General features: G+C 40.5%; 1 long non-coding RNA gene across 6 annotated transcripts in view; it reads right to left on the reverse strand.

Annotated features, from left to right (window-relative positions):
* The window catches only part of LOC131276977 (uncharacterized), a 101,143-nt gene that overhangs the window by 19,911 nt on the left and 68,978 nt on the right, over nucleotides 1-12,254 (reverse strand). For 5 of the 6 annotated variants that reach the window (XR_011647851.1, XR_011647850.1, XR_011647852.1 and 2 more), the window contains exon 5: nucleotides 10,140-10,352. This is a non-coding gene — a long non-coding RNA (uncharacterized lncRNA). Of the gene's footprint in view, nucleotides 1-10,139; nucleotides 10,353-11,581 lie in introns of those variants that run through there. The other variant, XR_011647855.1, reaches the window with a different exon arrangement.

Here is a 12,254-nt window from a genome sequence, read left to right on the forward strand (position 1 = left end):
ACATGTTTTATATTCATCTTCATGTACTCTCACAAAACTCCTCTCTTGCCCCCATATTTACCTTGGTTCCATCCATTCCACATCCATTTTCCCCTCCCCTTGGGGCCCACAGCACCAGCCAATCTCCATTTCCTGAGAAGCCATGTCCAGAGATACTTGCAGGAGTATTCAGGGCCTGACTTTCTCAACTGTCCTAATGCCCTGGGAGCCATCCTTTCTCACTAGAGATATAGTTCTCTCTATTTGACAGCATTAGTCCTCCCCAGGATGTGGGTCCATCCCAACTCTCACTTCTTGGGTCTCTTCCCAATGGTACAACCCACCTTGGCAAAATGAGCCTTCAGCTATTCGCCCAGAGTCCATCCCACATCAGACCATACCCCCTGAGCATCCTAAACAGGTAACCCTCCTACTTATACTTTGATACGATTTTCTCAACATTTTGTTCTCAACGAACACCTGACACTCTCCCATGTTCGTATGTTGCCCTTCCCTCCCCCCAATTTTTGGACAATATTACCCCTCCACCCATCCCCAGCCCCCCTCAAACCCACAAAGCCCCACCCAAAGGTAACCCCTTGCCCCCATTTTGTCTCTTATTTGTGCTCATACTTACCACCAGCTCATCACAGATTCCACCCCTAGAGACTTTAACTCACATCCTTCCTCCAACCCCCAATTTCCTGTAAGCCTCTTTTCGGGAGTCTAGCTCTCTGAGGCAGTTTGCTTATTTCATATCATTGAGGTCATGTAGTATTTGTCCTTCAGTGTCTGGGTTGCTTCACTCAACATAAGATTCTCAAGGTTCATCCATGTTATCACATGTGATTGTAGTGTATTTGTTTTAACAGCCAAGTAGTATTCCATTGTGTGTATATACCACATTTTATTGATCCACTCATCTGTTGATGGACATCTGGATTGATTCCAACTTTTGACGATAGTAAACAATGCTGCTATGAACATTGGTGTACATATATCTGTTTGTGTCCTTGTTTTCAGTTCGGCTGGGTATATACCCAGCAGTGGTATTGCTGGGTCATATGGCAAATCTATGGTTAGTTTTTTGAGAAACCGCCAAACTGTCCTCCAGAATGGTTGGATCCTTCTGCATTCCCACCAGCAGTGGATGAGTGTTCCCCTTTCTTCACATCCTCTCCAGCATTTATATTCTTCTGTTTTTTCATAGCTGCCAATCTTATGGGAGTAAGATGGTATCTCATTGTAGTTTTGATTTGCATTTCCCTGATAGCTAGAGATTTGGAGCATTTTTTTCATGTGCTTTTTAGCCACTTGTATTTCTTCTTTGGAGAAGTGTCTGTTTAAATCTTTTTCCCATTTTTTAAATGGGTTGTTTATCTTTTTGTTTTCAAGATTTATGAGTTCTTTATATATGCAAGTTATAAGTCTCTTATCAGATATATGATTGCCAAATATTTTTTCCCATTGTGTGGGTTCCCTTTTTACTTTCTTGACAAACTCCTTTGAGATGCAGAGGGCTTTAATTTTGAGGAAGTTCCATTTATCTATTTGTTCTTTTGCTGCTCATGCTTTTGGTGTGATATTCATGAAGCCATTTCCTATTACAAGGTCCTGTAGATGTTTCCCTACACTGCTTTCCAAGATGTTTATGGTCTTGGCACTTATATTTAGTTCTTTGATCCATCTTGAGTTGATCTTTGTATAAGGTGTGAGATGGTAATCCTCTTTCATTCTTCTACATATGGCTATCCAGTTCTCCAGGCACCATTTGTTGAATAGGCCATTCTCTCCCAGTTGAGAGGGTTTGGTGGCTTTATTGAATATTATATGGCTATATACATGAGGTTCTATATCTGAACTTTCAATTCGATTCCATTGGTCTGTGTGTCTCTCCTTATGCCAATACCATGCTGTTTTCACTACTGTAGCTTTGTAGTATGTTTTGAAGTCAGGAAGTCTGATTCCTCCTATTTTGTTTTTCTTTTTCAATATGTCTGGCTATTCGGGGCCTCTTTCCTTTCCAAATAAATTTCATAGTTAGTTTTTCTAGTTCCTTAAAGAAGGCTGTGTTGATTTGTATTGGGATTGCATTGAATGTGTAGCTCAGTTTTGGTAGGATAGACATCTTAATAATATTCAGTCTTTATATCCATGAACAAGGAATATTCTTCCATTTATTTAAGTCTTCTTTGATTTCCTTGAACAGTCTTGTATAGTTCTCGGTGTATAAGTTTTTTACCTCTTTAGTTAAATTTATTCCTAAGTATTTGATTTTTTTATTTACTATTGTGAATGGTATTTGTTTCTTGATTTCCTCCTGATCTTGCTCATTAATGGTGTACAGAAATGCTACTGATTTTTGTGCATTGATCTTATAACCTGAGACTTTGCTGAACTCATTTATGAGTTCTAGAAGCTTTGTTGTAGATCTCTCAGGGTTTTCTATGTACAGGATCATGTCATCTACAAATAATGAAATTTTGACTTCTTCCCTTCCAATTTGAATGCCTTTTATATCTGGTTCTTGCCTCAGTGCTCGGGCAAGTACTTCCAAGACAATGTTAAATAGGAGTGGAGACAATGGGCATCCTTGTCTTGTTCCTGAGTTTAGAGGAAAGGATTTCAGGATTTTGCCATTGTAAACAATGTTGGCTGTAGGTTTTTCATATATACTCTTTATCATGTTCAAAAAGTTTCCTTGTATTCCGATCTTTTGGAGTGTTTTTATCAAGAAGGGGTGCTGTATTTTGTCAAATGCCTTTTCTGCATCTATAGATATAATCATGTGACTTTTTTCCTTCAATCTGTTTATATGGTGTATCACATTAATTGATTTTCTTATGTTGAATCATCCTTGCATACCTGGAATAAATCCCACTTGGTCATGGTGTATAATTTGTTTAATGTGTTGTTGAATACGATTAGCAAGTATTTTGTTAAGTATTTTTGCCTCTAGGCTCATTAGAGAAATTGGTCTGTAATTTTCCTTTCTTGTGGTGTCTTTGTTTGGCTTTGGTACTATGATAATGTTGGCCTTATAGAAGGAGTTCGGCAATGTTCCTTCTGTTTTGATTTTTTGGAAGAGTTTCAGCAGGATTGGTGCTAGTTCTTTCTGGAATGTTTTGTAGAATTCACCTGTGAAGTCGTCTGGCCCTGGGCTCTTCTTAGTTGGGAGATTTTTAATGACTGAATCTATCTCTTTGCTTATGATTGGTTTGTTAAGATCCTCAATTTCTTCTTTCGTCAGTATGGGCTGCTTATGTGTTTCTAGGAATTTGTCCATTTCCTCTAAATTGTCATTTTTGTTGGAATATAGTTTTTCAAAGTATCCTTTTATGATAGTCTTTATTTCTGTGGGGTCAGTGGTGATATATCCTTTCTCATTTCTTATTTTGTGTATTTGCATCTTTTCTCTTTTTTTCTTTGTTAGTCTTGCTAAAGGTTTGTCAATTTTGTTGATCTTCTCAAAAAACCAGCTCTTGGTCTTGTTTATTTTTTCAAGTGCTTTCTTATTTTCTATTTCATTTAGTTCTGCTCTTCTCTTTGTTATTTCCTTCCTTCTTCTTCCTGTTGGGTTACTTTGTTGTTGTTTTCCTAATTCCGTCAAAAGTGCAGTTAGTTCTTCAATTTTTGCTCTTTCTTCTTTTTTGATATGTGAATTTATGGCTATAAATTTCCCTCTCAGTACTGCTTTTGCTGTATCCCATAAATTTTGGTATGTTGTGTTATCATTATCATTTGTTTCAAGGTAGTTATTGATTTCTTTTGAGATTTCCTCTTTGACCCACTGTTTTTCTAAGAGTGTGCTGTTTAATTTCCAAATCGTGGTGTGAAGACTGGCCCTCTGTCCCTTGTGAATTTTCAGCTTCACTTCACTGTGGTCAGAGATATTGTTTTGTATGATTTCGATCTTTCTGAATTCATTCAGCCTTTCTTTGTGGCCTACCATATGGTCTATCTTGGAGAATGTTCCATGTGCACTTGAGAAAAATGTATATCCTGCTGTGTTTGGGTGTAATGATCCATATATGTCTATTAGATCCAGCTCTTCTATTATACTGTTCAAATGTTTTGTTTCTTTAGTGATTCTCTTTTGAGATGTTCTGTCCAGAGTTGATAGTGGTGTATTAAAATCCCCCACTATAATTGTGGATGCATCTATTTTTTCACTTAGTTTTTCCAGCGTTTGTCTCACGTATTTAGAGGCACCCTTGTTAGGAGCATAAATATTTATGATTGTTCGATCTTCTTGACAGATTGTCCCTTTCACTAAAATGTAGTATCCTTCTTTGTCTCTCACAATTGTTTCACATTTAAAGACTTTTTGTCTGATATTAATATAGCTACTCCTGCCTTTTTTTGGTTGTTGTTTGCTTGTATGATTGTTTTTCAGCCATTCACTTTCAACCTCCATGAGTCTCTGGGTCTAAGATGTGTCTCTTGTAGACAGCATATAGATGGGTCATATTCCCTATCCTGTGTCCCAGTCTGAATCTTTTGATAGGTGAGTTTAGTCCATTGACATTCAGTGTTATTACATTCAGAGAATTATTTGTGGTAGCCATATTTTGGTTGGATTTGTGTTTGTTGTATTTTGTTTGTAATATTTTATTTTCCCCTTCTATTTTTGTCTTTTTTGTTGCTCTTATACTCTCCTCCATCTCTGACTGTCCTGTTTTTTTCCTTTCTTCCTGCAGAACTCCCTTAAGAATTTCTTGAAGGGGAGGTTTCTTGTTGATATACTCTTTCAGTTTCTGTTTATCTGTGAATATTTTGAACTCTCCATCATTTTTGAATGCTAGTTTAGCTGGATAGAGTATTCTTGGTTGGAAATTTTTTTCCTTTAGTACCTTGACTATATCATACCACTGCCTTCTTGCCTCCATGGTTTCAGATGAGAAATCAGCACTTAATCTTATGGAGCTTCCCTTGTATGTGATGGTTTTCTTTTCTCTTGCTGCATTTAGAATCTTCTCTTTGTCTTGAGCATTGGATAATTTGACAAGTATATGTCTTGGGGTGGGCCTGTTGGGGTTTATGACAAGTGGAGTGCACTGTGCTTCTTGGATATGTACATCTGTCTCTTCCAGTAGATTTGGGAAGTTTTCAGTCATTATTTCCTGCAACACTCCTTCTGACCCCTTTCCCTTCTCTTCTCCTTCTGGAATGCCTATAATACGTATGTTTGAGCGTTTTGCATTATCATTCAGGTCCCTAAATCCTATCTAGATTTTTTCTCCCTTTTTATTGACCACTTCTACTATCTGTTTGATTTCCAATGTACTGTCTTCCACATCACTAATTCTCTGCTCTGCCTCTTCTAGTCTGCTGATATTTGCTGCAAGTGTATTTTTGATTTCTTGAATTGTGGTGTTCATTTCCATCATATCTGTTATTTTTTGTGCATGTCTGCAATTTCCCCTCCAAGTGTTGTCTTCATGTTGTTAATCTCTTTCATTACTTCATCAAATTTGTCGGTGATAAATGTTCTGAGATCTTTCATTGCTTGTGCGAAGATCTGCTCCCCTTCCTGATTTTTAGTTTGTTGATTGGATTCAGCCATGTTTTCCTGATTACTGGTTTGGTTTGCAGATTTTTGTTGCTGTCTTGTCATCATTTTTTCTTGACGGGTTTAATCAGTTCCTTAGCTTCTTTGTCTAGTCTTGGAGATTAATTAGCTGTTGTTTTTGTGTAAGTGTTATATCTTCTCTTTGTCCCTTTGTTCTTCTTATTCCAATTTCTTATTGCTGGTTAAGTTCACTTTAAAGGAAAGTATTAGTGCTGGGGAAAGTCTACTGTGTAAGGAAGGAAAAAGTGTAAAGTAGTATTGGTGATATATGTTAACAAAGCAACAATATGAGTTCTGGGAGGATGGAGGTTAGATTGTGTAAATTGTGTAGAGTTATAGTAGTAGGAAAGTACCTATAATGAGGTAGATGACTGAATATGGGAGGAATATGGTACGTACTAAGAAGCTATTGTTTTCGTAAGACAGGGAAAGAGAAAAGAGAGGTAATAGTTTCAAGGGCAGATACCAGATGGAAAACTAAACAAAGGTATTAGAAATTAAGAGTTAGACACTTTGTGGGTCAAAGAAAGGGAGGTGGAATATAGGAGAGATAGCAGATGGTGGAGGATATCAAGTTGTAGGGGAAAGGGAATAGTGTAGATAGCCTAAATCTATTCACAGAGAAATGAGGCAGTGGAGGATGAGGAAACCCAGCAAATGTGAGGTGTTTCCTGCAGGACCTACTGTATTGTTAAGATAAAATAGAATAAGAAAAAGATCAGGGACAAGAAAGAGAGGATAAAAATTTAAAAAAATAAAAAAAATAAAAATAAATAAAAATTAAAAAAAAAAGAGATTTTGGGGGATACGCTGGGAGAAAAGACTAGGGGATAATGCAATGCCAGGAATCAGAACATTAAAAAACTAGAATAAAAAATAGAAATAGAATAAAAATAAAAACAAACAAAATAGAAGAAAAAATGCAAATGTTGAGGGCTAGGACATTCAAGGGCCTCAGATGAACCTCAGGGTGTGGTGGATTCAGGGATGGACAGTCTGAGGTATTGAGGCCTCAAGAGGTGTGAGTCTCTGGCATGTGGGCCGCCAGAGTCCAGGGAACTCAGACCTGGCAACCTTGAGACCAGTTAACAGGAGGCCTGGGAGCACCACAGTTCATCACTGCCTTCAGGGATCCCCACAGCTGGGTGCCAGCCCTATGGGTGAGGTCTCATCCACAAGCTCTATCCTGTGTTCTGTGTTCTACAATTCACTTACTTACTAGGGTCTATTGTGTGGATATATCACCAATTGACTTCAGGAACCCTCCCACCCTGTGGTCCCTGGGAATGTCCACCTGGGGGCTCCTCTAGGCTGTAGCCAATTTAATGACTCAGATCAATATCCAGTTCTGGGGGAGGGGCTCCAGCCAGAAATGCCAATAACAGAGTCCAAACCCGAAATTCCCACGCTTTACAAAATATTCCCCTAATCAGCTTCCAAATGTCTGCCACCCCGCGAGACCCTGGTAGCATCTCTTTGTTGCTATCCCTCTGAGACTGCTGTAGGTCAGCAGCCAGGCTTGGGGGGGGCGTGGCTCTAGGCAGAAACGCTATTGTTTGTGTCTGCAATCAAAAATTGCCCCCACTTTGCCCTAAAATCCCCGTCTGTCTGCCCAAATGTGTGCGCAAGCACCTCCCTTCCCACCAACCCCCAATAGGGGCCCAGGGCCCACGAACTCCCCAGTACTGCAGAGCCTCCAAAAAAAAAAAAAAACAGAAACCCCACCGCCGGGCTCGGTCCAGCTCCCCCGGCCGCTGCCGCTCGGCGCTCGGCCTGGCTCGGCCCTCCCGGCTGCCGACGCTCGGTGCTTGGCCCGGCTCGGCACCCCCGTCCTCCGCCGCTCGGCACTCGGCCCAGCTCGGCCCGGGTCAGCCCCCCCGGCTGCCGCCTCTCAGTGCTCGGCCCGGCTAGGCCCGGCTCAGGCCCCCCGGCCGCTGCCGCTTGGCGCTCGGCCCGGCTCGGCTCCCCCGGCCGCCGCCGCTCGGCGCTCGGCCCGGCTCGGCCCCCCCAGCCGCCGCCGCTCGGCGCTCGGCCCGGCTCGGCCCCCCGGCTTCCACCACTCGGCGTTCAGCCCGGCTGCCCCCTCCGCCGTGGTGCCGGATGCCTCGGCTCCGCCTACCCAAGGAGGGAATCCTCCACACTAGCTGGGATGACCGTATATATTTCACAGACGGATCCTCTCTGTTACCTTCCCTCCAAATCGATGTCCAGACACCTCTGGACCAGCAAAAATCCCAAAACAGCCCAGTCCCAAAGAGTCTCCAATGCCACCCAGCCAATTCCCTGCATGAGCTAGTAACTGGGAAGTTCACTCAGCTGCAATCTTGCCCTTCTCGAGCTCCCTGCTGGATTTGTCCTATCTTTTTATCCATCAATTTTACTATCTGTTTGATTTCAGATGTACTGTCTTCCACATCACTAATTCTTTCCTCTCCCTCTTCAAATCTGTTGTTATTTGCTGAAAGTGTATTTTTGATTTCTTGGATTGTGTCATTCATTGCCATCATATCCATTACCTTTTTGCATATGTTTCCAATTTCATCTGTATACTCTCCAAGTGTTTTCTAAAGACCCTTAATCTCTTCCTTCACTTCATTAAATTTGTCCTTTTTTTTTTTAAAGATTTATTTATTTATCTAATTTCCCCCTCCCCTGGTTGACTGTTTTTGGTGTCTATTTGCTGCGTCTTGTTTCTTTGTCTGCTTCTGTTGTGGTCAGCGGCACGGGAAGTGTGGGCAGCACCATTCCTGGGCAGGCTGCACTTTCTTTTCACGCTGGGCGGTTTTCCTCACGGGCGCATTCCTTGCGTGTGGGGCTCCCCCACGCGGGGGACACCCTTGCATGGCACGGCACTCCTTGTGCTCATCAGCACTGTGCATGGCCAGCTCCACACGGGTCAAGGAGGCCCGGGGTTTGAACCACATACCTCCCATATGGTAGACGGACGCCCTAACCACTGGGCTAAAGTCCGTTTCCCAAATTTGTCCTTGATATATGTTTTGAGAGCTTTGATTAGTTGTTCAATGTACTGCTCCTCTTCCTGGTTTTTAGTTTGTTTATTGGATTGGGCCATGCTTTCCTGATTATTGGTATGGCTTGTAATTTTTTATTACTGTCTGGTCATCCTTTTTTCTTGATGTGTTTGTTCAGTTGATTAGCTTCCCCATCTAGTCTTGGGGTTTATTTAGGTGCTGTTTGTGTATGTGCGTGTTGTCTTTTCTTTGACATTTTATTCTTCTTATTCTATTTCCTTTTTTTTTTTTTTTAAGTTCCCTTTAGGAAAATATTAGGGCCAGGGAAAGCAAAAGATTTAAGAAAAGAAATAGTATAATAGTTGTATTGATAGAAAATTTTAGCAGAAGAGCCATGTGACTCTTAGGAGAATGGATATTACACTCATGTAAGCTGTGAAGAGTTATAAAATTAAAAATTGGAGTACCTACAATGTGACTGTAAACTGAATATGGAGAAGAATATAGTATGGTAAGAGAGAGGGAAAGAGAAAAGTAAGGACAATAACATAAAGAGTGAATAAAAGGTAGAAGCAGAATAGAGGTGTTAGAAATAAAAAGGCAGAAACATTGGGGGCTAAACAAAGAGAGGTGGAACATAAAGAGAAACGATAGATGACAGAAGACAGAAAGATTAAAGGGGAGAGCATTGGTAGCCAAAATAAGTACACACAGAAAAAAGGAAATTGAGGATGAAAAGCACAGAAAACAAGAAACACTGCTTGCAGCACCTATTAGAAAAGAAGGGGGAAAGAAGGGGGAAAAATAAAAGGAAAAAGAAAAATATGAAAAAAGGGCCATAGAGAGATAAGGAGGAAGGAAGGACAAGGAAACAAACAAACAAAAAAGACCAGACAAGGTCTCAGGCAAGGAATCCTCTTTGCAATTGAATAAACTGCTTAGGAGTCTATCCTTCCCCCTTTCTCTCTTCCTCACTTCCCTCTCTCCCAGGGCAACAGGAAGGCCATATGAGAACTTCCCTCTGAGATTCAAATGGGACCCTGGTGAACCAACTCACCACAGAAAATGATGACTCTTAGGTTCTTTGAGAGAGAGCACCCACACCTTGCCAAGAACCCTAAATATGCTATTGGAAGCTACCAAGCACATTATCCCCCTCCCTTGGGTGTGATGTGCAGGACTAGTTAATTGCCTGATCCACCTTCTCCCAAACCACGTTTCCCTAATTCAGCATGCTTAGGTAAATTAGGCTCTCTCAGCAGATTCACCTCTCCTCTCTTCCTAGCCTCTCCCCAAGCCAACTGGCATGCTCCTCCAAGTTCAAAAAGAGGGGAATAGACAATTGAATCTGCACTCCTTGGACCCCATCTGCATACCTCATCAAAACATTCTCTAGGAGTTTGCCCACGATCAGAGGGCTAGGTGAATGTTGGGGTCTTGGGAGTGCTTTGTTCAGGGAACATGGGTTCAGTGATCATCTGTTTGGGGAACAAGTTGCTCAGGAACACTGCTGTGTGACCTGTAGTGTTCAGGGAATGCTGTGGCTATCAGTCCTAGGGGAAGGTTTTAGTCTTCCCACAGCTTCTGGTTCTAGTGTCAGAAACCCATGGTTTTACCTTGAGCAAGTACTCCTTTTGTCACACTCTCTCCAGGTCCATGTCCAGAAACCACCTGCTTTGTGGGATCTCAAAACTGCTCACTCAGGCAGGATTCTGTCCCTACTCAGCTGGTTTTTTGCAGGAGAGATGATGAGGGTGCACTCACTGGGATGCCATTTGCTCCACCTCTTCTGCACATTATTGTTGACATACAAAAATCTGGAATAGATGCTGTAAACATTACATCAATGTTAAATTTCTTAAATTGATATCTGCACGCTTGGTGGTTACTTAATTGAATACCAGTATTCTTAGGAATTGTAAGAGTATGTAATGTGTTCAAGGAGAATAATGAATTCAATCGATTCTCAAACATTGAGAATATAGATCAATTAGAAGAAAGAAAGAAAGAAAAAAGAGAAAGAAAGAAAAAAGAGAAAGAAAGAAAAAAGAGAAAGAAAGAAAGAAAGAAAGAAAGAAAGAAAGAAAGAAAGAAATAAAGAAAGAAAGAAAGAGGGAGAGAGGGAGGAAGGGAGGGAGGGAGGAAGGGAGGGAGGGAGGGAGGAAGAAATTCCAAATGTGGTACCATGTTAATATTGGTAAATCTGATTATTTATAGGAATTATGTAGAAGCTCTCTATAGAGGTTTTGTATTATTTGTTAATTGCCTTCTAACTTGAATTTATTTCAAAATAAAAACACAGAAAACAAAAAGAATTTGACACTGGTAAAATATTTTGACGCTTCCTAGGGGGGACAGTGTCCTAATAAAATATTGGGAATCTTCTGACAAGGATGGTAACAATAATGTAATATTCTGAAACTTTATATAAGTAATTGGCAATTGTATATCATGTGGAAACTTCTGATAAGGATAAGAGATATGGTGCAGTATGGAGAAATATCTGGTGAGGAATTTGGGCAATGATAAAATATCAGAAAAATCTGGGAGAATGGCTTCGTTATTATAACACAGAATAATTTTGATGAGGATAGGGATAATGGAATATTATTAATATTCTTATGAGGAAACCAGTTACTTGTATATTATTGACAAATTCCCTGTGTGTAGAGGTAGTACTGTGTAATAATTGGGAAACATTTGATTAAGAATAGGAACTCTGGAATAATATTGTAAAAATTTTGATTAGAATTGCATCACTGCCAAAATATAGGGGAATTTAAAATGAGGAAGGTGGGAACAGGTAAAATATTAGGAAATTTTTAATGAGGAATGGTAATGTTGGTATAATTTGGGGGCACTCAAAGGAGGAAGAGGGAGCTAACACTGTATTACATTGCTTTCAATGAGGAATTGGGGCATTCATATAATATTGATAAACATTCTACATAGAAGGAAACCCACTCATTTAATATTAAGGAACATCTGATGTAAAATGAGAGACCTGACATATAATATTGGGAAACTTCTGATGAGAAATAGAGTCAATGCTATAATATTCTGCATTTTTCAGCATGTAATTTATACTACAATGGGTTATTTTCACTGAAGAATGGGGTACAGTTATAACAGATAAATGGGACTTCATCACATTTTTTTAAAAATCCACCTTAAAGCATTTTCTCATAAAAGAATAACAGCAACTTACACAATGGGATAAATATTTGAAACCACATAACCAATAAAGATCTAATATCCAGAATATATAAGGAAATTCTTTAACATAACAAAAATGACAAACAGCCCAATTAAAAACTGGACTACAAAGTGGATTTGACTCAAGTGATAGGGCTCCTGCCTACCATATGGGAGGACCTGGGTGTGATCCCTGGGGCCTCCTGGTAAAAAAAAAAGAAAAAGCATGCCTGCATGGTGAGCCAGTGCACATGCAGCAAGCTGAGAGCCTGTGTGGTGAGCTCAGTGCCTGCATGAGTGTGCAAGTGGTGAGCCAAGAGCCTGTGCAGCAAGTCAGTTGCCCACACAAATGCCCATGTGGCAAGCCAATTGCCAGCATGGTGAGCCACTGCCTGCACAAGTAAGTCATGCAGCAAGATGATAATGCAACAAAAGAGATGAAGCAATGAGTCAAGGTGAAGTGCAGCAGAAACCAGGAACTTGACAAGGAACCTCTCTCCACATCTGAGGTCCCCAGGATTGAATCCTGGTGAATC

This window comes from Dasypus novemcinctus, chromosome 31, assembly GCF_030445035.2.
Source record: "Dasypus novemcinctus isolate mDasNov1 chromosome 31, mDasNov1.1.hap2, whole genome shotgun sequence".
NCBI classification, from domain to species: domain Eukaryota; kingdom Metazoa; phylum Chordata; class Mammalia; order Cingulata; family Dasypodidae; genus Dasypus; species Dasypus novemcinctus.